Here is a 27,245-nt window from a genome sequence, read left to right as displayed (position 1 = left end):
CGGTATTTAAAAGGTGCGGGGGAAAAAAAGCATGCGTAGCTAACGCACCCCTTTGGCCGCAGAACTCTAAATCTAGCCGACAGTTACCAGATGGCTAAAGACATGTGCACGCTCCTGAGCTCACCTAGGATTACTCTTTAACAAAAAATACCAAGAGAACTAAGCAAAATTGATAATATAAGTAAATTGGGAAGTTGTTTAAAATGTAATTTTAACTTTCCTTTCCTTTTAAATGATCGGATGTTTTAAACAGGGTTCATATAAAAGTGTGCATGATTATAATGAATAGTTAATTGTGTATGTCATTAATTAGTATTATTACAATAAATTAAAAAAATGCATTGAAACATGTTAGACGGTCATCATCAATACGGAATCAATGAAGTGACCATCTTTCTCATTGGCTGTTTATATTTTGTTGCAAACAACTTCAAACCAACAGTTGTCTTTATAGTAAGCAAAACTACATTGTGCAGAATTACATACATAATTATTAACTGCTCATTTCCTGTATATGTGAGTGTGCTTGTCTGAGCCAGGGCTGTTTACAACTGTCATGGGAAGTCTTTAGCTGCTCTTCTGTTTATGCCACATTGATCAGCAGTCTCTTTATATAGTATAGACAGATGTCTCTGTAGCTAGAAGTCCCTCACAGCTGCTGCATGTCCTTCAGCGTCTCTGGTGGTGCTGCCGCCCGCTCTGTTGTATCTTTCAATCATGTAGTGTCAGCACAGGATCCAGTTCCTCCGCAGTCGTCTGTAACCACTACACCACACTGCAATCCAAAAAATGCCTTTCTCTCCCAATATTATATTGCCACCTCCTTCACCGAGAGGTTCCATCTTATCCTGCAATCAAAGATGATACCAATAAAGAAAAATATTTGCACACTGTATCCTTCTACAAAGGATACAAAGAGAACAAAACAAATTTGATAGTAATAGAAGCAAATTGGGAAGTTATTTAGAATTATATGCTGTATCTGAAATATAAAGACAACATTTAGAGTTTCATATCCCTTTAAATTTGTGGTTGCAGGCTTGCTCATTAGAGCCTGCGTCTCAAAGCCTCAAAAGCTGGGAATACAGCTTGATAACATTTCCCCTAAGTAGCACATTGACATCATTAAGAGTAAACTCCTTATAATTACAAGAAATTTCTGTTGTATTGCTATAGAATAATATATCAGTTGAGTGAGTCTTAACATTTTTAAAACAAAGTAACATCCTATTTTCTGCAATTATTTTTCAGTAGCCAAACTCCACCCACCATTTGCCAATCTGTGCTTTAGTCCACAGACAAGAAGGCTAGTCACTGTCATAAAGTTTAAAATGCAGTTGTCATCTGATAAAGCCAATTAGGGATATATATGTAGCCGGGTTAGCCTTGAGAAGTTAGCAGGGTGCATTTTAATCTCTGAGAATTCAAATTGCTCAAGTTACAGAGCTAAGTAACATGAGAAGGGGCAAAATAAATAATTAACATATAATGCAAAGTTTTTTCATTATGCATTTTATATTAAATATTTCAAGGTGTTTACTGTCCCTTTAAGAGTGGTCATTAAACAAAAGCAATTTTATAACCTTGCGTGAAAATACAAGTACACTTTACTTATGTTTTTATTCATATTACTTTCATTTCATTAAAACTATTAAGGGCAAGATTACAAGTGGCGTGCTAACAGTTACACGCAAGCGATATCAGATTTATTGCTGCTGTTTGCATGTGTCAGAAAGAACGCTTGTATTATAAGTTGAAAGTAAATGTGAATGCATGAGCGCAATCTCGATTTATGCTACAATGATTACCGTGGCATTAGAGCTTACTGTTAAGGGAAACAAAAAAGTGTCACAAAATACTTCATAAATACTTTTAAAAGTACAGTTGCACTCATAATAACACTATCTAATAATAATTATTAAAAACAAATATTGCGCCAAAAAGTTATAAGGGCTCAAAGATTTGAGATCTCTGGTGTTAGAAGAAAAAAAGGCAGGCAAAGGGCTTTAACATTGAGATACATACATATATACACATATAAACACATAAATACATACATATATACACATATAAACACATACATATATACGCATATAAACACATAAATACATACATATATACGCATATAAACACATAAATACATTTGCATAGATATAAGTGCATTGGAGCCCTTTGCAGTTAAAGAGACATTATACACTCATTTTTTCTTTGCATAAATGTTTTGTAGATGATCTATTTATATAGCCCATAAAGTTTTTTTTTTAAAATAAATGCATAGTTTTGCTTATTTTTAAAAAACATTGCTCTGATTTTCAGACTCCTAACCAAGCCCAAAAAGTTTTATGTGAATACCGTCGGCTACCTTCTCCAGCTTGCTCCTGTTTGTGTAAAGGGTCTTTTCATATGCAAAAGAAGGGGGGGGAGTGTCTTATTTCCCACTTGCAGTGGGCTTTCCAGCTACCTTTTCAACAGAGCTAAAATGACAGCTTCTAAGTAAGTTTTTAAACAGTTTTATACTGAATTTTTATATCAGTATCTGTGCATCTTATTCTTTATAGTAGTGTCTATTACATGCAGTTATATGAAAATGAGTGTATACTGTCCCTTTAAGTAGCTGAAATATTCATACTTAATAAAGTGTTACAGGTTAGCACATCCGAAGAGACAATCCTCAGTCCTGGGTGCATCAAAAAAGTAAATAAGCATCAATCAAAGTTCACTTACCAGGACTTGTAGCAATTCCCCTTTTTATCATGTGAACGTTTTTCGGGGTATTTTCCCCTTCCTCAGACATACAATAAGTGCAAAGGCTTTGCACTTTTTGTATGTCTGAGGAAGGGGATAAAACCCTGAAAACGTTCATATAATAAAAAGGGGAATTGCTACAAGTCCTGGTAAGTGAATTTTGATTGATGCTTTTATATATATATACAGTATATCGGAATATGTATTTCTGAATACATAGAACATATTCTTCTATGTGAAGAACATTGGAATGTGAAATATTAATATTTTCATGTCGTTTAGCGCGCTTGAGAAAATGCGATCAGATTTTTTTGCTTCATTGAAGTCTATAGGAATATGTTAACGTTGTCGCGATATTCGAAGTTCGGCTTCTTGCTCACGTCAGGTTAGCAGGCAAGCAAAAACCTTTTACTTTCCACTTGTAATACAAGCGCTACCCGATGTGCAAACAGCTTACTTCTAGTGGAGTTCGAGCGGGAGCACAAAATACCACTCCACTCCAAAATACCACTCCACTTGTAAGAAAACATTACACTGAAATTATTATATCCATTAAGAAAGTATGTAAAGCATTTTCTTTTTTCATTTGGAATAAACTTTTTAATAGACAAACTATATATAGTATAAAGAATGTGAATAAATGATGTGCCTGTAATCCTTTTTTTATATATATATATATATATATATATATATATTTATTGACCATTTCAGTATACAATTTCATTGAGTTAGAAACAATAACAGGCAATACTCTGTAAATATTTTACATTCATTACTTTCAACGTCATTATTAACAGTGCCTCAATATACATCTATACAAAAAAGGGACAAATAATACTAACATTGGCATCAATAAGTTAAACATATTAGACGTTGTATGATGTTATGCCTGACATTAGAAATATAGTCAAATATATTAAGTACTCTAACTTATAGTTAACATGCATATATATTCGCTATCTAAGCAGAAAATATTATGATTAACAATATTTACAGTTCCAAATATAAATAAATTTGTTTGCATACCAAATGGTAATTTTCTTGGTGAACTAAAACATAAAAATAAACATAAATAAACAACAATGGAGAAAAAAAACAAAAAAAAAACTGTCTCTGCTCTCTTCCCCCCCCCCTCCCTTGGATTTTCTATTAATCAGGATATTCCCTATTTGCAATGGCCATTTCCATATAGGTAGTACCCTTAAATGGTGAAATTATTTGCTTCTGTATTTCTTCAGGAAAACTAATAATTATACTTTTCCATTTATAAAAAAGTGTTTAATTTGAGACTCTGAATTTATTGACGTATCAATTTGTTCCAATATTGGTTGATTTTTGAGTTTTTGTATAAATTCCTTCAAGCTTGGAACTTTATTAGATTTCCAATATTTCAAGATCAATAATCTTCCCGTAATAATCAACAAGTTTAATTGACGAGTATTTTTAAACAGGGATTCTTCCTGTCCAATGAAGAAAAAACAGAATTTATGCTTACCTGATAAATTACTTTCTCCAACGGTGTGTCCGGTCCACGGCGTCATCCATTACTTGTGGGAAATATTCTCCCCCACAGGGAAAGGCAAGGAGAGCACACAGCAAGAGCTGTCCATATAGCTCCCCCTCTGGCTCCGCCCCCCAGTCATTCGACCGACGGTTAGGAGAAAAAGGAGAAACTATAGGGTGCCGTGGTGACTGTAGTGTATAAAGAAAAAAATTTTCAACCTGATTAGGAAACCAGGGTGGGCCGTGGACCGGACACACCGTTGGAGAAAGTAATTTATCAGGTAAGCATAAATTCTGTTTTCTCCAACATTGGTGTGTCCGGTCCACGGCGTCATCCATTACTTGTGGGAACCAATACCAAAGCTTTAGGACACGGATGAAGGGAGGGAGCAAATCAGGTTACCTAAATGGAAGGCACCACGGCTTGCAAAACCTTTCTCCCAAAAATAGCCTACGAAGAAGCATAAGTATCAAATTTGTAGAATTTGGCAAAAGAGAGGACCAAGTCGCTGCCTTACATATCTGATCAACAGAAGCCTCGTTCTTGTAGGCCCAAGTGGAAGCCACAGCCCTAGTAAAGTGAGCTGTGATTCGGTCAGGAGGTTGCCGTCCGGCAGTCTCATAAGCCAATCGGATAATGCTTTTCAGCCAGAAAGAGAGAGAGGTAGCAGTAGCTTTTTGACCTCTCCTCTTACCAGAGTAAACGACAAACAAAGATGAGGTTTGTCTAAAATCTTTTGTTGCTTCTAAGTAGAACTTTAAAGCACGAACAACATCTAAATTGTGTAATAAACGTTCCTTCTTTGAAACTGGATTCGGACACAGAGAAGGAACAACTATTTCCTGGTTAATATTCTTGTTGGAAACAACTTTTGGAAGAAAACCAGGCTTAGTACGCAAAACAACCTTATCTGAATGGAAAACCAGATAGGGTGGATTACATTGCAAAGCAGATAATTCAGAAACTCTTCTAGCAGAAGAAATAGCAACCAAAAACAGAACTTTCCAAGATAATAACTTAATATCTATGGAATGTAAAGGTTCAAACGGAACCCCTTGAAGAACTGAAAGAACTAAATTTAGACTCCAAGGAGGAGTCATGGGTCTGTAAACAGGCTTGATTCTAACCAAAGCCTGAACAAAAGCTTGTACATCTGGCACAGCTGCCAGTCGTTTGTGTAACAAGACAGATAAAGCAGAAATCTGTCCTTTTAGAGAACTAGCTGACAACCCTTTATCCAAACCTTCTTGGAGAAAGGAGAGAATCTTTGGAATTTTAATCTTACTCCAGGAGAATCCCTTGGATTCACACCAGCAGATATATTTTTTCCATATTTTATGGTAAATCTTTCTAGTCACAGGTTCTCTGGCTTGGACCAGAGTATCTATCACAGAATTCGAAAACCCACGCTTGGATAAAATCAAGCGTTCAATTTCCAAGCAGTCAGCTGCAGAGAAACTAGATTTGGATGTTCGAATGGACCTTGTACTAGAAGATCCTGTCTCAAAGGTAGCTTCCATGGTGGAGCCGATGACATATTCACCAGGTCTGCATACCAAGTCCTGCGTGGCCACGCAGGAGCTATCAGAATCACCGAGGCCTTCTCCTGTTTGATCCTGGCTATGAGCCTGGGAAGGAGAGGAAACAGTGGAAACACATACGCTAGGTTGAACGACCAAGGCGCCACTAATGCATCCACTAGAGTCGCCTTGGGATCCCTGGATCTGGACCCGTAGCAAGGAATCTTGAAGTTCTGACGGGACGCCATTAGATCCATATCTGCAATGCCCCATAATTGGGCTAACTGAGCAAAGACCTCCGGGTGGAGTTCCCACTCCCCCGGATGGAAAGTCTGACGACTCAAAAAGTCCGCCTCCCAGTTGTCTACTCCTGGGATGTGAATAGCAGATAGATGGCAGGAGTGATTCTCTGCCCATTGGATAATCTTGGTTACTTCCTTCATCGCTAGGAAACTCTTTGTTCCCCCCTGATGATTGATGTACGCAACAGTCGTTATGTTGTCCGACTGAAATCTTATGAACCTGGCTTCCGCTAGCTGAGGCCAAGCCAGGAGTGCATAGAATATTGCTCTTAGTTCCAAAATGTTTATCGTGAGAAGCGACTCTTCCCGAGACCATAGGCCCTGAGCTTTCAGGGAGTCCCAGACCGCGCCCCACCCCAAGAGGCTGGTGTCGGTCGTGACGATGACCCACTCCGGTCTGCGGAAACTCATTCCCTGAGACAGGTGATCCTGGGTCAACCACCAGAGAAGTGAGTCCCTGGTTACCTGGTCTACTTGAATTTGGGGAGACAAGTCTGTATAGTCCCCATTCCACTGATTGAGCATGCACAGCTGTAATGGTCTTAGATGAATTTGAGCAAAAGGAACCACGTCCATTGCTGCGACCATTAGTCCTATTACTTCCATGCACTGAGCTATGGAGGGTTGAGGAATAGAATGAAGAACTCGACAAACGTTTAGAAGCTTTAGCTTTCTGACTTCTGTCAGGAAGATCTTCATTTCCACAGAATCTATTATTGTTCCCAGAAAAGGAACCCTTGTGGACGGTGACAGTGAACTCTTTTCTATGTTCACCTTCCACCCGTGAGATCTGAGAAAAGCCAACACAATGTCTGTGTGGGCCCTTGCTTTGGAAAGAGACAACGCTTGGATTAGGATGTCGTCTAGATAAGGTGCTACAGCGATGTCCCTCGGCCTTAGGACCGCTAGAAGGGACCCTAGCACCTTTGTGAAAATTCTGGGAGCGGTGGCTAAACCGAATGGAAGAGCCACGAACTGGTAATGTTTGTCCAGAAAGGCGAACCTCAGGAACTGATGATGAGTTTTGTGGATTGGAATATGCAGATACGCATCCTTTAGATCCACGGTAGTCAAATATTGACCCTGCTGGATTGTCGGCAAGATTGTCCGAATGGTTTAAATTTGAAGGATGGAACACTGAGGAACTTGTTTAATATCTTTAAATCCAGAATTGGCCTGAAAGTTCCCTCTTTTTTGGGAACCACAAACAGGTTTGAGTAAAAACCTAGACCTTGTTCCCCGGAGGGGACTGGGTTTATCACTCCCATCTTTGATAGGTCTCTTACACAATGTAAGAATGCCTGTTTCTTTATCTGGTCTGAAGATAAGCGAGACAGGTGGAACCTTCCCCTTGGAGGAAGTCCCTTGAACTCTAGCAGGTATCCCTTGGAGACTATCTCTAGTGCCCAGGGATCCGGAACATCTCTTGCCCAAGCCTGAGCGAAGAGAGATAGTCTGCCCCCTACCAGATCCGGTCCCGGATCGGGGCTACCCCTTCATGCTGTCTTGGTAGCAGCAGCAGGTTTCTTGGTCTGTTTACCCTGGTTCCAGCCATGCATGGGCTTCCAAGCGGGTCTGGGCTGGGCCGCGTTACCTTCTTGTCTAGCGGCAGTGGAGTTATTAGCCGGTCCGTTCCTGAAATTGCGAAAGGAACGAAAATTAGACTTGTTCTTATCCTTAAAAGGCCTATCCTGTGGGAGGGCATGGCCCTTACCCCCAGTGATGTCTGAAATAATTTCCTTCAATTCCGGCCCAAAAAGGGTCTTACCCTTGAAAGGAATATTAAGTAACTTAGTCTTGGACGACACATCTGCCGACCAGGATTTCAGCCAAAGCACCCTCCGCGCTACTATAGCAAAACCTGAGTTTTTCGCCGCCAATTTCGTTATTTGAAAGGCGGCATCCAATATAAAGGAATTAGCTAATTTTAATGCGTGAATTCTGTCCATGACTTCTTCATAGGAAGTCTCTTTCTGGAGCGACCTTTCTAGTTCCTCGAACCAAAAGGACGCCGCTGAAGTGACAGTAATAACACACGTAGCTGGTTGAAGGATGAACCCTTGCTGAACAAAAATCTTTTTAAGCAATCCTTCCAATTTTTATCCATAGGATCTTTGAAAGCGCAGCTGTCCTCTATAGGAATAGTGGTGCGCTTCGCTAGTGTTGAAACAGCTCCCTCAACCTTCGGGACCGTCTGCCATGCGTCCCTTCTAGGGAAACATTTTCTTAAATATAGGAGGTGGGGCAAAGGGTACACCTGGCTTCTCCCACTCCTTTTCCACTATGTTCGCTACCCTTTTGGGTATTGGAAAAGCGTCGTCGTGCACTGGGACCTCTAAAAATTTGTCCAATTTGCACAACTTCTCTGGTACTACCATAGAATCAGTCATCCAGAGTAGCTAATACCTCCTTTAGCAAAGCGCGGAGATGTTCTAGCTTAAACTTAAATGCTACTATATCAGGTTCTGCCTGTTGAGAAATTTTTCCTGAGTCTGAAATTTCACCCTCAGACAGCCCTTCCCTCACAGCCAATTCCGATTGATGTGAGGGTAAAATAGATAAAGCATCGTCAGCGTCTGATTGTTCATCCCTTTTATCTGTATTTAAAGCTGAACAATCACGCTTTCTCTGAAATGCTGGCAGTTTGGATACAAGATTTGCTATAGAATTATCCACTACTGCTGTTAATTGTTGCATAGAAATAAGCACTGGCGCGCTAGGTGTCGACACAGAAGGAGAGGATGTAGAACTATCCACACTACCTTCATTAGATAAATCATCTTGGGCAACATTATGAAATGTAACAGAGCTGTCCTCATTTTGTTTGGACGCTATGGCACAATTATCACAAACACTCGAAGGGGGAACCACATTTGTCTCTACACACACAGAACATAGGTTATCTGATGGCACAGACATGTTAAACAGATTTAGGCAGGCAAACAATGCAATAAAAACAATTTTAAACAAAAACGTTACTGTCTCTTTAAATAATAAAATTACACACTTTATTTCTGAATGTTCAAAAAACTATGAAGGCAATATCCGATTTTTCTGAAATTTGGACCCCAGTGTCTTAATGCTTAGAAAGTATTGCACAGCAAATATGGAGACTCTAGCTCTTAAAACAAGCAAACCGGAGCTAATTGTTGGATTTAACCGTTTTTATACACCACAATCCCTGCTTACAGCATTGCTGCAGCTTTTACCTTTCTTAGGGGTCAATCATCCACAGAAATAAGCCTTCTGGAGTCACTTTCTGAGCCACAGGACCCTCTCACATGGAACTGCATGCACTGCCTTGAAATGAACTGAAGTGCCAAAATGAGGCCTCCTCCCTCAGTACACTAGAGTGAAGGGGCCTTCCTGACTAGATTTAGGTGTCTAAAGCAAGCCAGATCAATAAAAAACGTCCCCAAGTGTATATGAGCTTATAAAACATTTCAATTGCCATCATATTGTAATAAAAAACAATCGATTTGGCCCCTGACAGTGTCTACCAGCATAAAAATCAAAAAGGGGAAGCCTGTTATCTTTTTTGCTGAGGTAAAAGAAAAATGGCTTACCGTTTTCCCTGAGGGGAAAAATGACTGTCATCTAGCATTAGCCTGTGTTGTTAGAAGGAGACTAGTCATACCTGAAGCAGATAAGTCTGCAAACTGTTACCCCCAACTGAAGTTCTCTGGTTTCAACAGTCCTGCGTGGTAACAGAAATGGATTTTAGTTACTTGTGCTAAAATCATAGCCCTCTTAAACAGAAATCTTCATCACTTTTCTGTTGTAGAGTAAATAGTACAAGCCAGCACTATTTTAAAATAACAAACTCTTGATAGAAGAATAAAAAACTACAACTAACACCACAAACTCCTCACCATCCCCGTGGAGATGCTACTTGTTCAGAGCGGCAAGGAGAATGACTGGGGTGCGGAGCCAGAGGGGGAGCTATATGGACAGATCTTGCTGTGTGCTCTCCTTGCCTTTCCCTGTGGGGGAGAATATTTCCCACAAGTAATGGATGACGCCGTGGACCGGACACACCAATGTTGGAGAAAGACATGCTTATCCTTTAGCTGTATATTACTTTGATTAATTTTGTTAACCCAATTAGTTATTTTATACCAAAATTTTTAATTTTGGTACAACTCCAGAGACAATGCTCTAAATCTGCATTTATAGTTTTACATTTATGACAACGTGCCAAAGTTGTATCCCATCTGGCCTTCACCTGGGGTGTAATATATATTCTATTTATAAGTTTAGTATGTGATTCCCTCCAGGAGGAGGAGATTGTTGTTCTATCTATGAGATTAAAGCTTTCCTGAATTCTTTCTGATGTAACCTGCCAAATATCTGCTAATCTTTGTAAATTACTCTGGCCATAGGTAGTAATAATTATTTTGTAGATAGTTGAAATGCTATACCTACCTGCCTTAAAAAGGATTATAGCGGTTTCTAGTTTATCCCATGTCTCTGCCTCTATATTATTCTGCAAGATTTCCTGTACATAATGCCTTAACTGTAAGTAGGCATAGAAATCTCTATTTGTTATCTCAAATTCCTGCTTAATTTTAGTAAAGATTTTATGGATTATTGCTAACAGTAGTATTTTTGAGTAGATTATTTTTATGTATTTATTTTTGTGTGTGTGCAGATTCAAATTATGTTGTTTTAAATGATTGGTCCAGGATACTCTTAGGTAAATTAAGGTCCGGTTGCATGCCCTTTAGAATCATTGGGCTTTCTTTACCAAGCTGAGATAGCTTATGCGAACCTGAAACGCTAGCTAACACCACTGCTACTTAACCTCTCAGCCACCTAAAGTGTGGTGGATTTCAAACATTCTGATCAGATATGATTGACAGCCCCCTCTTGCGCTATTGGCTGTGCATGAGCATGGGGCAGTATTACACAAGCAGCACCTGGGCACACAAGGTTCATGACCGCAAATCTCAGCCGCCTGTCTGATAATAAATAGAGGCCATTGAAATATATGACATATATTAATATGACTTAATAAGTATGGTAATAAGTACCCAGCATTGTAGTCCCTTAATAGTGTTTGTTAAAATAAGTGTATGCTTGTATGTTTATATCTACTTTTATTGCTAATGAGATTAACATATATTTTGTGGTTGTATTTTTAAATATTTTATTTATGTTATTTATGGTTATTTTGGACAATAAATTAATTAGAAAATCTATATGTACAGACAGTGATGTCATAATTAATATTCTTTTGCTCAAATTATTATTCATATATGTATTTATATGCATGTTATACATCATATAAGATATTACAATTGTAAGTCATTTTTTTATATGTAGAGGAGCTGCACTCCTATTTTCATGCACAATCTTGTTCTTCTTTTGAAGAACGAAACGCGTCAAGTTATTGTGTCCCTTACAGGCCTCCTTACCCTCTGGAGATGTAGGAGGATTTGTGACTAACTGATTGACAATTAACAAGCTGAAAAATGCAAAGACAGAGGAAGTGTAGAGAGAGTCCTAATTTTTATATGGATTTTATGATAAAATGAATCTTTTCTATTTGATGTGTGTTTGTTATATTGAGCAATTGTGATTAAATCTGATTTGACTTTGAATCGCTTCTCATTTTGTTTGTTCTGTAAAGTGTAATTGCCATGTCCCTTCAGTTGCAGTAATACCAGAGCAGTTACCGTAAGCTATAGAAAGTACTGAGCTTATTTCACATCATTTTCCCACTAAAAAATGTAGCTTTCTTTTTCAGATAAAATGTCATTCATTAAGACCTCTGCTACATTATTAAGAAAATGTAAAGATATCATAAATATATCTACTCCTATAATTCCAATATAAACTAGCAATATGTTGCTATTTAAATATGTGTTGTATGAACCTTTTGGGCATTATTTAAAGGTAGTTGAAGCTAAGCTCTGGCACTGAAGTACAGTGACAAATCTGTGCTGTGTCCCCACTCTGTATTCTCTGTAGTGCTTCTATAGACACAGATCTGTGCCAGTATTATCGGCAGGCAATCTTGCTTCATTGCTCAACAAGACATTAGATGCCATACGATGAAGGTGATGTGATGTCATGAGGCCAATGCCCACTCTCAGAATTAGGTGAGAAACGATATATATATATATATAAAGTTCTTAGAGCCGCTTGCTAACATTTATATGAAACACTTTGAGATCGTAATATAAAATGTTTAATTATGTGTTGTTAAATAATAATAATAATAATTCTTTATTTGTAAAGCTCCAACATATTGCGGAGTGCTGTAACAAAGTATACATTCATTATTTCTTTTTTCCCATTGTTTTTCCATTGTCTACCTACATTTGTTACTATTTAATTCTCTACACTGTTTTTACCTTGTAGCCTTTTTTAGTGACATTTCAGATAAACATTCTCTAAAGTCTCCTGAACAAAAATCTACCTTAAAACTTTTATCATTTGTGAATTATTAATGATGTAATTGCATTTAATAACTCATTAAAACAAAGTTCTTGAAACCACGGGTCGGGACCCATTACTGGGTCGCAACACCAAGTTTACTGGGTTGCGAATTGTGTGCATGTTGTAGGAGAGAGTGTTTGGTATGTTTGTGTGTGTGTTGTACGAGAGTGTGTGTGTTGTATGAGAGTGTGTGTGAGTGTGTTGTACGAGAGTGAGTGTGGGGCATAAGATTGTGTGTGTGTGTGGTGTGTGTTGTATGATAGTGTTTGTGGTGTGGGTGTTGCATGAGAGAGTGTGTGTGTTGTACAAGAGTGTGTGTGGTGTGTGTGTGTTGTATGATAGTGTTTGAGGTGTGGGTGTTGCATGAGAGAGTGTGTGTGTGGTGAGTGTTGTATGAGAGTGTTTTTGGTGTGTGTGTGTTGTTCAAGAGTGTGTGTGGTGTGGATGTTGAATGAGTATGTGCAATCAAAAAGAAAGTATGCACACATATTAGTCACTTTGCCAAAAATTGCTGCTATCTTGTTGTATATTACTTCAGAAGTTTTAAAACCAAGCATAAAAATAGGGGCGCAAAGGTAAGTGGAATCATTGTACTCGGTCTTGGGTAAAAAAGTTTGAAGAACCCTGCATTTAAATAACAATATATTTTTTTACCAAGGTATATTTTAACATTAGCTGATAAGAAAATATATATATATTTTATAAAACCTGAAAATAACTCAATAACTAATTTATTTATTTATTCTTTATTTTTATACTTTTGGGTTGAACATAGGTATAATCTGTCAGATAATAGGAAGAATATAACACTGCACTTAAAAACATAAGTACTTAAGAGGCTTAGTGCTTGTTGACAACAACGTTACATTGTAATCCATGAGGTGTTTTGAAAGAGAGAATCGGAGATTATCTCTTTGCATTTGTGAGGAAGAGCAGTCCTAGTGCCCATCTGCATAGCCCCTGGGAATGCACACATTAAAGAAGTTAAGGTGTAATCCATCCAGATTACAAGTGTTTACAATGCAAATGAAAGGACTTCAAAAGTAAAATATCAAACACAGGCAGATGTGTCACTCGAGAGGTTACAAGTGAGTGATAATTTTGTAGCAAACGAATGGTTTGTGCTGGTGACTGTCTGAGGAATATTATTATCACCTAAAAAGACTTTAGGTACATAAGAACTAGATTACAAATGGAGTGCCTAATTTATCACATGCCTGGAAACTGGAAAAATCACCTGTTTACAGGCAGCAATAAATAACCAGCCATTGCAAGTGGCTCACAGTAGCAATTCAAAATCAGATCTCTGGTTAAATTTCAAAACGTGTATATTGTAATTTTTTATTTTAAAAAAAATTAACATTTTTTAAAAATGAAAAATAACTGCACAAAGCAGTTTTTAGGGTTTAAATTGTAAAGTGCCTCACACTTATATATAAAAAAGTACTAAGCAGTGGGTTAAATATAAAGGGATATGAGACCCCAAATTTTTCTTTCATGATTCAGATAGAGCATGCAATTTTAAAGGGACCGTACATGCTCTATCTGAATCTGTAAAATTATTTATCCATTAATGGGCTAGATTACAAGTGGAGCGCTAATTTATCATACTTGCGTAAATGAGCTAATTCACCCGTTTACAGGCGCACGGTAAATAACCAGCCATTACAAGTGGCTGGTTATTGCTACGGCAAGCTTGTGGTAGCAATAAGTGATCTGAGAATTAACCAGAGGTCAGACCTCTGGTTAATTTTCAAAATATCCACCAATTGCCCCTAAAATAAAGCATATTGCTTTTTGTTAAATAAAAATAAACTGCACAAAACAGTTTGTAGGGGTTAAAGTTGGCAGATGTGGGGTGTTATCTCTGTTTTAGTTTGGTCTATGCGTATAGCCCAAATAAAGGCTAAACGTGTTAAACTGCTTTACTGTGAATGCCAGCCTGGAATTTTTGTTTCTAATCTCATATATCTAAAGGGTTGTCCTGTGCTTGTCCAGCTAACAGGTGATAATCATAACAATGACTTGCACCTCTCAGCACTGGCCCTATTTTTAGGGCTTTGGACCTTAGTCCCACCCCCTTGAATTATAACATAGGACCCTTCATTTGAAAGATGGGGGGTCCACTAGTCATATACATTAAAGGGATAGGAAACCCAATTTTTTTCTTTCATGATTCAGATAGAGCATGCACATTTAAACAAATTTGTAATTTACTGCTATTATCAATTTTTCTTTGTTCTCTTGGTATCTTTTGTCAAAAAGCAGGATTGTATGCTTAGCAGCCTATTTCTGGAGCCCTATATGGCAGCAGTTTTGCAAGAATGTTATCAATTTGTAAGAACACTAGATGGCAGCACTATTTCCTGCCACACAATGCTCCACATGCCTACCTAGGTATCTCTTGATCACAGAATATCATGGGAATGAAGCAAATTTGATCATTGAAATAAATGGTAAATTTGTTTAAAATGCTATGCTCTCCCTAAATCACAAAATAAAATTTTTGGGTTTCATATCCTTTTAAGATTAATTGGGATTAATGCAATGGACCACTAGGAATCCTGTTGCTGTTGGATGAAAGAGGTTGATGATAGAAGATGCTTTAATAAGACTTGAGGTATTAACTGGGGGGGGCTAGGGTTAGGCACCAAGAAAAGCAGTTAGTATGGTAATTGCAGCCAGCCACACATAATATTGACAGGCATAGGATACTTTCACAGTTATAATCTTTCAGCAGCCATAGTAACTAATAGTTATCACAGTTATTCGGTGCTGTTGCAATGTGATTGTTCTCAGGTGTCTGACCTTGTGCAAACTGATACTGATAGCAAAACAGGGTCTTTAGCAATTTTGGAATTTTTTCCCATTGTTTTTTTTTTTTTTTTTACATTTATTTGTCATCTGCATCCGTGTATGATCACACTCTTAAAAACTGCTTTATTCTTCAGGTAATCAACATATTGCAGATGAGCTGGTGATTTAGTGCAATGTATCTTAACACCATGGTTACTAACCTGCTCTCCAGGGCCGTCTTTAATACTGACTGGGCCCTGGGCAAACATTTCCTTGCCCCCTCCCCCCGCCCATGCAATTTCGCTCTCCACCCCAAAAAACAACTAAATCAATTTTAATTTTTTTAATTTTTTTAAATGATTAGCCCAGCAGTGGATCATCCAAAAAAAAAAAAATGAAATAAATTGCAATATGTGAAACTGGACCTAAGCAGTACTAATAAGTAAATAAATATATACATTCCTCCACTGTGGAGTAATTTAAAATATTTACTAATTAATTAATTGTTGGTTTTTAATTTATTTATATATTTGTTTAAGTACATAAATATTTAATGCAATGCACGGCATTGCATAGTAAAAATCAGTGTCGGACCTAATGTCTACAGGGCCCTGGTACAAGAATGTTGGGCCCCCCTAAAAGCTTCTCACCAGTTTTGGGATATTCACTACATATTTATTGTTTAGACAGCCACTGTACAGCAAAATTACCACTTTCATGAATACCAAGGGAATGCTACCAAACTCCCCTAACCCATATACACACACACACTCTCCAGAGCATACACATATTCATGTACACACACACACACTCCAGAATATATACATATTCATGTACACACACACACACTCTCCAGAGCATACACATACACAAGTACACACAAACACACACTACAGAGCACACACAAATTTATGTACACACTCCAATATATAATCCAATATTAAAAATACAATGTATGTGTGCCTCAAGACGGAAGAGAGCAGTGTCTGCAGCTGCACAGATGTTCAAATCCTCACGTGCCTGCCGCTCCAGCTTTCTGCTGCATGCGCCTACAGTATGCCCTACCCAGAACAATCCCCACCACCAGAGCAGTTACCTGGTAACAGTGGTAACCCCAGCAGAACCTTTTCTTATACAGTATGATTGGTTGGATGCCGAGTTAAGGCTTAGCATTCAGTGCTGCACAGTGCACACCTAAAACAGCACATCGCGCTAGCTTGGCATGTCACATGATCCCAGCTCAGTCTGGCACAGTTTCCCACAAATAAATATAAGCAGAGAACTTTTGACTGTGACAGTATTAGGACTGACATCAGCAGTCTGGCATGAACCAAAAAAAAATATATATTTTTTTTTTTAGGACTCTTGGGCCCCATAGCAAAGACTGGGCCCTGGGCAGCTGCCCCTTTTGCCCTGTGTTAAAGACGGTCCTGCTGCTCTCACCCATCAGCTGATTATTTAATCTATGCACTGGTTCGGCTAAATAAAAACCTGGTTTATTGGGGTACTTGAGGACTGCAGTTGAGAAACAATGCTTTAGTTTAACTGCCTAATTTTACAATTTTATTTCAAATGGACCTGCAGAAAAGGTTTCAATCTCATAGAAAGTGAAGAAATTGCTGCCTCTGGGAAGGTAAGACTATGCACCCTATTTTTTTTCATTTGTTTTGAATGAGTATCAATAGTGAAACTGTATTTGCCTATATAACGAGAATTTAATTGGTTTCTTATGCAACCTGCTAATTTAATCGTAAATTTAAGCTACCTCTATTGGGTTTGTTTATGGGCTTCTCGGGCGTATCATAGCCAGTACCTCACCAGCCTCTGACCTCACCACACATCACTGGGACTATAGCAAACCTTGTCAAGAATTGTTGCTTAAGAAGAATGAAACATTATTGTAACATCTCTAATAATAAGCTATATGTCTACTTTTATGTGTAGAACAGTATGATGTTTGTTCACCCGGTAGAGTAGGTGTTTCCACATATGTCTCTAACACACTGAGGCCTAGATTTGGAGTTCGGCGGTAGCCGTCAAAACCAGCGTTAGAGGCTCCTAACGCTGGTTTTGGCCGCCCGCTGGTATTTGGAGTCAGTGATTAAAGGGTCTAATGCTCACTTTTCAGCCGCGACTTTTCCATACCGCAGATCCCCCTACGCCATTTGCGTATCCTATCTTTTCAATGGGATCTTTCTAACGCCGGTATTTAGAGTCGTTTCTGAAGTGAGCGTTAGAGCTCTAACGACAAAACTCCAGCCGCCTGAAAATAGCAGGAGTTAAGAGCTTTCTGGCTAACGCCGGTTCATAAAGCTCTTAACTACTGTACCCTAAAGTACACTAACACCCATAAACTACCTATGTACCCCTAAACCGAGGTCCCCCCACATCGCCGCCACTCGATTAAAATTTTTAACCCCTAATCTGCCGACCGCCACCTACGTTATACTTATGTACCCCTAATCTGCTGCCCCTAACCCCGCCGACCCCTATATTACATTTATTAACCCCTAACCTGCCCCCCACAACGTCGCCGCCAGCTACTTAAAATAATTAACCCCTAATCTTCCGACCGCAAAGCGCCGCCACCTACGTTATCCCTATGTACCCCTAATCTGCTGCCCCTAACACCGCCGACCCCTATATTATATTTATTAACCCCTAATCTGCCCCCCTCAACGTCGCCGACACCTGCCTACACTTATTAACCCCTAATCTGCCGAGCGGACCTGAGCGCTACTATAATAAAGTTATTAACCCCTAACCCGCCTCACTAACCCTATAATAAATAGTATTAACCCCCTAATCTGCCCTCCCTAACATCGCCGACACCTAACTTCAATTATTAACCCCTAATCTGACGACCGGAGCTCACCGCTATTCTAATAAATGTATTAACCCCTAAAGCTAAGTCTAACCCTAACACTAACACCCCCCTAACTTAAATATAATTTACATCTAACGAAATAAATTAACTCTTATTAAATACATGATTCCTATTTAAAGCTAAATACTTACCTGTAAAATAAATCCTAATATAGCTACAATATAAATTATAATTATATTATAGCTATTTTAGGATTAATATTTATTTTACAGGCAACTTTGTAATTATTTTAACCAGGTACAATAGCTATTAAATAGTTAAGAACTTTTTAATAGTTACCTAGTTAAAATAATAACAAATTTACCTGTAAAATAAATCCTAACCTAAGATATAATTAAACCTAACACTACCCTATCAATAAATTAATTAAATAAACTACCTACAATTACCTACAATTAACCTAACACTACACTATCAATAAATTAATTAAACACAATTCCTACAAATAAATACAATTAAATAAACTAGCTAAAGTACAAAAAATAAAAAAGAACTAAGTTACAAAAAATAAAAAAATATTTACAAACATAAGAAAAATATTACAACAATTTTAAACTAATTACACCTACTCTAAGCCCCCTAATAAAACAACAAAGCCCCCCAAAATAAAAAATTCCCTACCCTATTCTAAATTAAAAAAGTTACAAGCTCTTTTACCTTACCAGCCCTGAACAGGGCCCTTTGCGGGGCATGCCCCAAGAATTTCAGATCTTTTGCCTGTAAAAGAATAAATACAATACCCCCCCCCCAACATTACAACCCACCACCCACATACCCCTAATCTAACCAAACCCCCCTTAAATAAACCTAACACTAAGCCCCTGAAGATCTTCCTACCTTGTCTTCACCATCCAGGTTCACCGATCCGTCCTGAAGAGCTCCTCCGATGTCCTGATCCAAGCCCAAGCGGGGGGCTGAAGAGGTCCATGATCCGGTCAAAGTCTTCATCCAAGCGGGGCAGAAGAGGATCTTCCATCCGATTGAAGTCATCATCCAGGCGGCATCTTCTATGGTCTTCCATCCGGAGCGAAGCGGCAGGATCCTGAAGACCTCCAGCGCGGAACATCCATCCGGCCCGACGACTGAACGACGAATGACTGTTCCTTTAAGGGACGTCATCCAAGATGGCGTCCCTCGAATTCCGATTGGCTGATAGGATTCTATCAGCCAATCGGAATTAAGGTATGAATTTTCTGATTGGCTGATGGAATCAGCCAATCAGAATCAAGTTCAATCCGATTGGCTGATCCAATCAGCCAATCAGATTGAGCTCGCATTCTATTGGCTGTTCCGATCAGCCAATAGAATGCGAGCTCAATCTGATTGGCTGATTGGATCAGCCAATCGGATTGAACTAGATTCTGATTGGCTGATTCCATCAGCCAATCAGAATATTCCTACCTTAATTCCGATTGGCTGATAGAATCCTATCAGCCAATCGGAATTCGAGGGACGCCATCTTGGATGACGTCCCTTAAAGGAACAGTCATTCGTCGTTCAGTCGTCGGTCCGGATGGATGTTCCGCGCTGGAGGTCTTCAGGATCCTGCCGCTTCGCTCCGGATGGAAGACCATAGAAGATGCCGTCTGGATGATGACTTCAATCGGATGGAAGATCCTCTTCTGCCCCGCTTGGATGAAGACCTCTTCAGCCCCCTGCTTGGGCTTGGATCAGGACATCGGAGGAGCTCTTCAGGACGGATCGGTGAACCTGGATGGTGAAGACAAGGTAGGAAGATCTTCAGGGGCTTAGTGTTAGGTTTATTTAAGGGGGGTTTGGGTTAGATTAGGGGTATGTGGGTGGTGGGTTGTAATGTTGGGGGGGGTATTGTATTTATTCTTTTATAGGCAAAAGAGCTGAAATTCTTGGGGCATGCCCCGCAAAGGGCCCTGTTCAGGGCTGGTAAGGTAAAAGAGCTTGTAACTTTTTAAATTTAGAATAGGGTAGGGAATTTTTTATTTTGGGGGTGTTTGTTATTTTATTAGGAGGCTTAGAGTAGGTGTAATTAGTTTAAAATTGTTGTAATATTTTTCTTATGTTTGTAAATATTTTTTTATTTTTTGTAACTTAGTTCTTTTTTATTTTTTGTACTTTAGCTAGTTTATTTAATTGTATTTATTTGTAGGAATTGTGTTTAATTAATTTATTGATAGTGTAGTGTTAGGTTAATTGTAGGTAATTGTAGGTAGTTTATTTAATTATTTTATTGATAGGGTAGTGTTAGGTTTAATTATATCTTAGGTTAGGATTTATTTTACAGGTAAATTTGTTATTATTTTAACTAGGTAACTATTAAATAGTTCTTAACTATTTAATAGCTATTGTACCTGGTTAAAATAATTACAAAGTTGCCTGTAAAATAAATATTAATCCTAAAATAGCTATAATATAATTATAATTTATATTGTAGCTATATTAGGGTTTATTTTACAGGTAAGTATTTAGCTTTAAATAGGAATAAGTTATTTAATAAGAGTTAATTTATTTCGTTAGATGTAAATTATATTTAAGTTAGGGGGGTGTTAGTGTTAGGGTTAGACTTAGCTTTAGGGGTTAATACATTTATTAGAATAGCGGTGAGGTCCGATCGGCAGATTAGGGGTTAATAATTGAAGGTAGGTGTCGGCGATGTTAGGGAGGGCAGATTAGGGGTTAATACTATTTATGATAGGGTTAGTGAGGCGGGTTAGGGGTTAATAACTTTATTATAGTAGCGGTGCGGTCCGCTCGGCAGATTAGGGGTTAATAAGTGTAGGCAGGTGTCGGCGACGTTGAGGGGGGCAGATTAGGGGTTAATAAATATAATATAGGGGTCGGCGATGTTAGGGCAGCAGATTAGGGGTACATAGGGATAACGTAGGTTGCGGCGGTTTACGGAGCGGCAGATTAGGGGTTAAAAAAAATATGCAGGGGTCAGCGATAGCGGGGGCGGCAGAATAGGGGTTAATAAGTGTAAGGTTAGGGGTGTTTAGACTCGGGGTACATGTTAGAGTGTTAGGTGCAGACGTAGGAAGTGTTTCCCCATAGGAAACAATGGGGCTGCGTTAGGAGCTGAACGCTGCTTTTTTGCAGGTGTTAGGTTTTTTTTCAGCTCAAACAGCCCCATTGTTTCCTATGGGAGAATCGTGCACGAGCACGTTTTTGAGGCTGGCCGCGTCCGTAAGCAACTCTGGTATCGAGAGTTGCATTTGCGGAAAAAATGCTCTACGCTCCTTTTTTGGAGCCTAACGCAGCATTTGTTTGAACTCTCGATACCAGAGTTAAATTTATGGTGCGGCCAGAAAAAAGCCTGCGGAGCGTTAACAGCCCTTTTACCGCCAAACTCCAAATCTAGGCCTGAGGATCCAGGATGCAATTTAACTCTTGTTGCCAGATAACAATGTTTTCATATTCCAATAAATTATTTACCACATTCAGAGTGACATCTCATTGAACCAAACCCTTTTTGTATGTTTATATTGTATACATTTTAACTTTCTTTTTTCTTCTTCCTGGCTATCCTCTGCAGCTTGAAGAAGCAACCTCAGAAGACAAGTATGTGTGAATGAGGCTTCAGGAGGGAAAATCCCCACTCGCTTGCTTGGGCACATCTAGAATCTTACACTAAGCATGGCAAAAACATAGCCCTTAACCTAGCCTCTGCACCATTTACAGGGGTATATCATGTAGAATTATCTTTGAACTGAGTGGTCACTTTAGGGTCTAGCTGTCACAGGGTCACTGTGAAAATGGCAGATATTTAACCTTTTAGACACCAGTTTGTAGTAATTCATGTTGGAGGCTTTAAAACTTTGCCTCTTTCTAACCTAAAAATAAATTTGTACACTTTGGGAGACAACTTACATAAAAGAGGAATCTTTTTTTGTTTAAATGAGGGGGTCACAGGCCTCTGCAGATAGCATGTAGTTGATGTAAATGTTGCAAAAATCACAAGGTTTATGGTAATGAAAGATAGGAAGATGCTGAGACTGTCACTTGCTTTCTAAGAAAAGGGGTTAAATACATAATCAAAGGTGTGCTTGTGTTCCACTACAGTTGAGGATACAACTGGTGTGTGTGTGTGCGCGAGTGAATGCAAGTGTGTGAGTGTCTGTGTATGTGAGTGTGTGTATGTGTGAGTGAGTGTGCAGGTGTTTGTGTGAATGTCTGTGCGAGTGTGTGTGTGAGTGTGTGTTTGAGTGTTTGTGTGTGTGTGTGTGTTTGAGTGTTTGTGTGAGTGTGCAAGTATGTATGAGTGTGTGTGAGTGTGTGTAAGTATCTGTGAGTGTGTGTATGTGTGAGTATGAGTGTTAATAAGTGTGATTATGTGTGTGTGTTTGAGTGTGTATGTGAGTGGGTGTGAGTGTGTACGAGTATGTGTGAGTGTGAGTGTGAGCGTGCCTGTGTGCGCATATATGTATCTGTGTGTTTGTGTTATGTTTTAAAAAGGATTAAGTGTCATAGCACATAGCACATAGAAGTAAATACAGCTAAACAATCTTCTTCTTAGCTGAATGCAAATTAAATTACAATTGCAAATATATATTTTACTATACAGTAAATCGCAAGTACCAAGGTACACTTTTATTGCATGGTTTAATATATCATGAATTTAGTGTTATTTCTAACTAGATAATCTGACCTTTCCAGTGCTGAGCAAATTAAGTCAATACAGTATCCTCGCTTGCTGGTCTTCTACTGACAGCTTAGGAAGAGTCTGTCTTATTAGCTTAGAAAGAGTAGTGAAGTGGTGCGCTGATCTGACCCCTGCACAAATACAGTACTGTTCCCATAAAACAGAATAGTGTATGAATAGTGTTAAAAAAGAGGTTGTATATGTGTGCTCACAGCTATGGGGTATATGAACTAAACGTGTGGTGTTCAAATAACACAATAGGGATATATTGCAGATTCAATTATTCAATATTTAATATAAACTAAAAACAATAAAACTAAGGCTTATATAAGCATATACACATGACCGGTCATCAATTATTAATTCTATATATATATATTACACCAAATGTGTCTTAAAAACAAACAAAAACCTTAGGTTAAAAAACAGGTAGTGTGCCTGTGTTAAATAAAAACACTATAGCTGGATGATCCATATATAAATCTACCAATACTCCTAATACATTTTTGGAATTATAATCAAGTATATCGAATAGTATCGATCTAAAACTTCCAAAGTGCTAAGTCCAGCAATTGTAAATGACCTTTGAGTGTTAGTAGATCAAACATGAGGAAGTCTTTCATTGGATATCAATATACGGTATATGACAACGTTATCGTAATCTGTACGACTCAGTGTAGGTATATGTCACCTTACACGTACTGATTCACAAAAATGCCTTAAAAAGAGTATTTTCAAATGTATGTCTATTTGTATTTGTATTCTCCGTGGTAACTCCAAGCGATAAAACCTCACTCACGAGCTGTTACACCTCTTCAGTGCTTACCTGCACGTGTTGTTCTTGCCGTGTAGCTACGCAGTGCACAGGTGTCTGTTACATCTGTGTAGTAGGATTCCCGAGTGCGTGACGTCACTCTCAATATGTAGATCCGTCTGTGGAATAATGTCTTTAATCTGCGCAGAGTCTCGTACTTGACGATATAGTTCCTCTTAGTATCCGTATCAATCCTTGCTCTCTGTTAGGAAATTGGTTCTTCAGCAACTTGCTATTGCTCCATCAATGCGTTTTGCCGTAAAAAACGGCTTTATCAAGGTCCTTGATATCATCTTGACATAGATCATCCAGCTATAGTGTTTTTAATTAACACAGGCACGCTACCTGTTTTTTAACCTAAGGTTTTTGTTTGTTTTTAAGACATATTTGGTGTTATATATATATATATATATATATATATATATATATATATATATATATATATATATATATATATATATATAATTAATAATTGATGACCGGTCATGTGTATATGCTTATATAAGCCTTAGTTTTATTGTTTTTAGTCAATATTGAATAATTGAATCTGCAATATATCCCTATTGTGTTATTTGAACACCACACATTTAGTTCATATACCCCATAGCTGTGAGCGCACATATGCAACCTCTTTTTTAACCCTGTCTTATTAGCTAGTGATCTCATGCAAACCCCAGTAACTGGCTTTTTGTCATCCAATCACCAACCCTCCATGTCAGCCAGGCTTAGTGAACTCTAGATGCACAATTGGCTGTGTAGTTGATGGGTCATGAAGTGAATAGCTAAACTACTTAATCTTAGATATTGCAGTTATATGATTGTAACAAAATGTAAACATTTTCAAATTTCCCATAAACAAATTATCTAAATTTCTGGACTTTTTATATAGGAATTTTTTTTTTTTTTGTTTTAATGTGTTTGTTTAGTAATGTTTTAAAGGCAGTTTGTGATGTAGGTATCCTTGACAGTGGAACTCGTTGTATGTATTAAGAAGATAACAATTGTGAGATAAGTGCATCTCTATTGATTATAATAGACCTGATCTCACAACTGCTGGTTTTGACAATCGGCGGGTCAAAATCTTTACGAATTGCATTGAGTGTTACACCGCTCGGCCCATTGTGGCCGCTGCCACGGACGCAGGCGGCTCCTTCCGCTTCCATGGCCGTTGCAATGGTGTCATGGCGTATTGGATATGACATCACCACCACTCCTGGACGTCTTCCTTGGCGCAAACCTGGGTCTATGTAAGTACCTTTTTCCTTACTTAAATTGCCCAAGTATAGGTTGTTTTGTGCTTCCTGGGTGCTTCTTTGTACTGTTGTGTTTAACCCCTGAACTGCTGGATTGCCTTATTGTTGCTGAACTCTGCCTGTCTCTGACCACTCTGCTGTTTAACCCCTGAGTTGCTGGATTGCCTTATTGTTGCTGAACTCTGTCTGTCTCTGACCACTCTTCTGATTAGCCCCTGAACTGCTGATACCATGGATTGCCTTATTGTTGCCGAACTCTGCTTGCCTGACTACTCTCCAGTTATCCCCTGTAGTCCCGTTAATGATTGCCCTCTCTACTGGTAGTACTGCTTACCTCATTTACTCATCTGTTCTCTTGTTCTGGGATATATCCCACGAGCATTACATTATACTTGTGCCATGGATCCAAATGAGGTAGCAATAGCAGTCTCTCTTCAGGGACAGACACTGGGAAACCATGCCATATGCTTGCAGAGTCTGGATTCTAAATTAGAGACTGTTACCACTATGCTCTCCTCACTTGTTGCAGAATAAAATACTGCTCCTGTTGCCACACAACCTGCCCCTGCTGTTAGTACCGCAACCTCCTCCCCTGCTTCTGACAGCATACCCCGGATACCATTGCCTGACAAGTATGATGGCACTACCGACTGTAGGGGATTTCTCAACCAGTGCAGACTGCATTTCCGCAATGACCATATCTTCCAGTCAAAGGTCACCTTTTATTATTATATCCTTATTGAAGGATAAGGCCCTAGCCTGGGTCTCTCCCCTATTGGAACAAAGTGCTCAACTCCTGAACGATACTGATACCTTAATTTCTGCACTGTCTTCCGTATTTGGGACCTCTGGTCACACTTCTGCTACAGAATACTCTCTTTTGGATCTCCGCCAGAATAATAGATCTGTGGCACAATATGCCATTAAATTTTGCACCTTGGCACAGGAGACAAGTTGGAATTGTAGTGCTCTCAGGGTGTAAGAGTTTGATTACATATAAATGTAAGGCATGAAAATAAGGGTTTTGTAGCAGTATTTGATACCCAGAGGTTAAATATGTATCAATGGGTTAATTAATACTGCATTTAATACAAGAGTATTCCCACTATTCAGGAGCACCTGAGAATAGGCAAGGAATGAGATTATCCTGATTAAAAAGAAAGCCAGGATAAGTTAAAATGCTTAGAATCTGATTTAGAAGTGAATATAACGATTCTTATAACACTAATCTTGAAGTGATAAGAGGCAGTCCAAAGATTATTAAAATCAATTTATAATAATGAACAGATAACAGAAATATAAATCCAGACTTGTGCAATAAGTTCCAAATCAGAATAATTCAGTAACGATTAGTAATTATGCAGATTCCTTAAAGTAGATAAGCAGTTCCTTTAGTGGAGTAAATAAGCTGTTCCAAAATAAATGATATAATATATTTATCCTCAGTTTGCGAACTTAATAAGTGATTGTAAAATATTCTATTAAGGCAAATATCAGTAGCACAGTTCATTATGAAAACTATTGCGGTCAGCTGATGTCCAAGAAATAACAAATTATATGAGCTGCTGAAGGAGGAAAACTGAGAGCGGATCCGGTGTGTCTTTGGAGTGAGAATGCTACAAAGTAGCAGAAGTTGATTCAGGTATGATCAACTGTTAAGGAGGTAGAAAGCATACCTGAAAGGAGGACGTAGTGAAGAGGAAGGCTGCGTCAGTTGGTGAGATGTTTCTGTAAGGGCAAAGGCTTGAATAGGTCTGGAACAGGAAGTGTTCACAGAAGGTTGTCCCAGGAGCGAGCAGGTGCACTAATCACTTACACACTATGAGAACAAAATAATCAAGCAATGACAGGTTTAGGATGCAATGTTTTCATAAGCTGAAAAATAGGAGGTGCTGTGATGTTTGTATGGCAGGCTATGATAGAAGCATTACACAGGGTGGCTTTCCGGATGAGTCTACACAAATGCATCAAGGATGAGCTCACTTATCTTGAAGTTCCATCTACCCTGGATGAATTTATAGAGCTTTGCATCAGTCTGAATTCTTGCTTTCAGGAGCGACAAGTTGAGAGAGAGAGAACTCGCAGGATCCTGCCTTCTCGTTCTCCTACCCATCTAACAACTAGACTGTCCTCCACCCCTCCTACACCTCCAGTTATTTCTGAACAGGAACCCATGGATCTCTCTTCTCGTAAGTCCTCTGAATCTAATAGACGGGGAAGAAGGAGGTTGAGACTATGCTTTTATTGTGGTTCTAATTCACACCAACTCAAGAATTGTGATATACTGCCGGGAAAATCCAACGCTTAGAGGAAAAAAAGGGGGTACCTCTAAGCATGGTCAGTACCAATTCCCGTCACTTTTCTC

At 38.7% G+C, this 27,245-nt stretch overlaps 1 long non-coding RNA gene across 1 annotated transcript in view; it reads right to left on the bottom strand.

Annotated features, from left to right (window-relative positions):
- Nucleotides 1-393: 393 nt before the first annotated feature.
- Nucleotides 394-27,245, bottom strand: part of LOC128641281 (uncharacterized) — a 55,048-nt gene continuing 28,196 nt past the window's right edge. The window contains exon 2 of the long non-coding RNA XR_008399466.1: nt 394-848. This is a non-coding gene — a long non-coding RNA (uncharacterized LOC128641281). The remainder of the gene's footprint in view (nt 849-27,245) is intronic.

The sequence above is a fragment of the Bombina bombina genome, chromosome 1 (assembly GCF_027579735.1).
Source record: "Bombina bombina isolate aBomBom1 chromosome 1, aBomBom1.pri, whole genome shotgun sequence".
NCBI classification, from domain to species: domain Eukaryota; kingdom Metazoa; phylum Chordata; class Amphibia; order Anura; family Bombinatoridae; genus Bombina; species Bombina bombina.
Note: the sequence above shows the minus strand (reverse complement) of the source record. Positions and strands in the feature narration are given on the sequence as shown.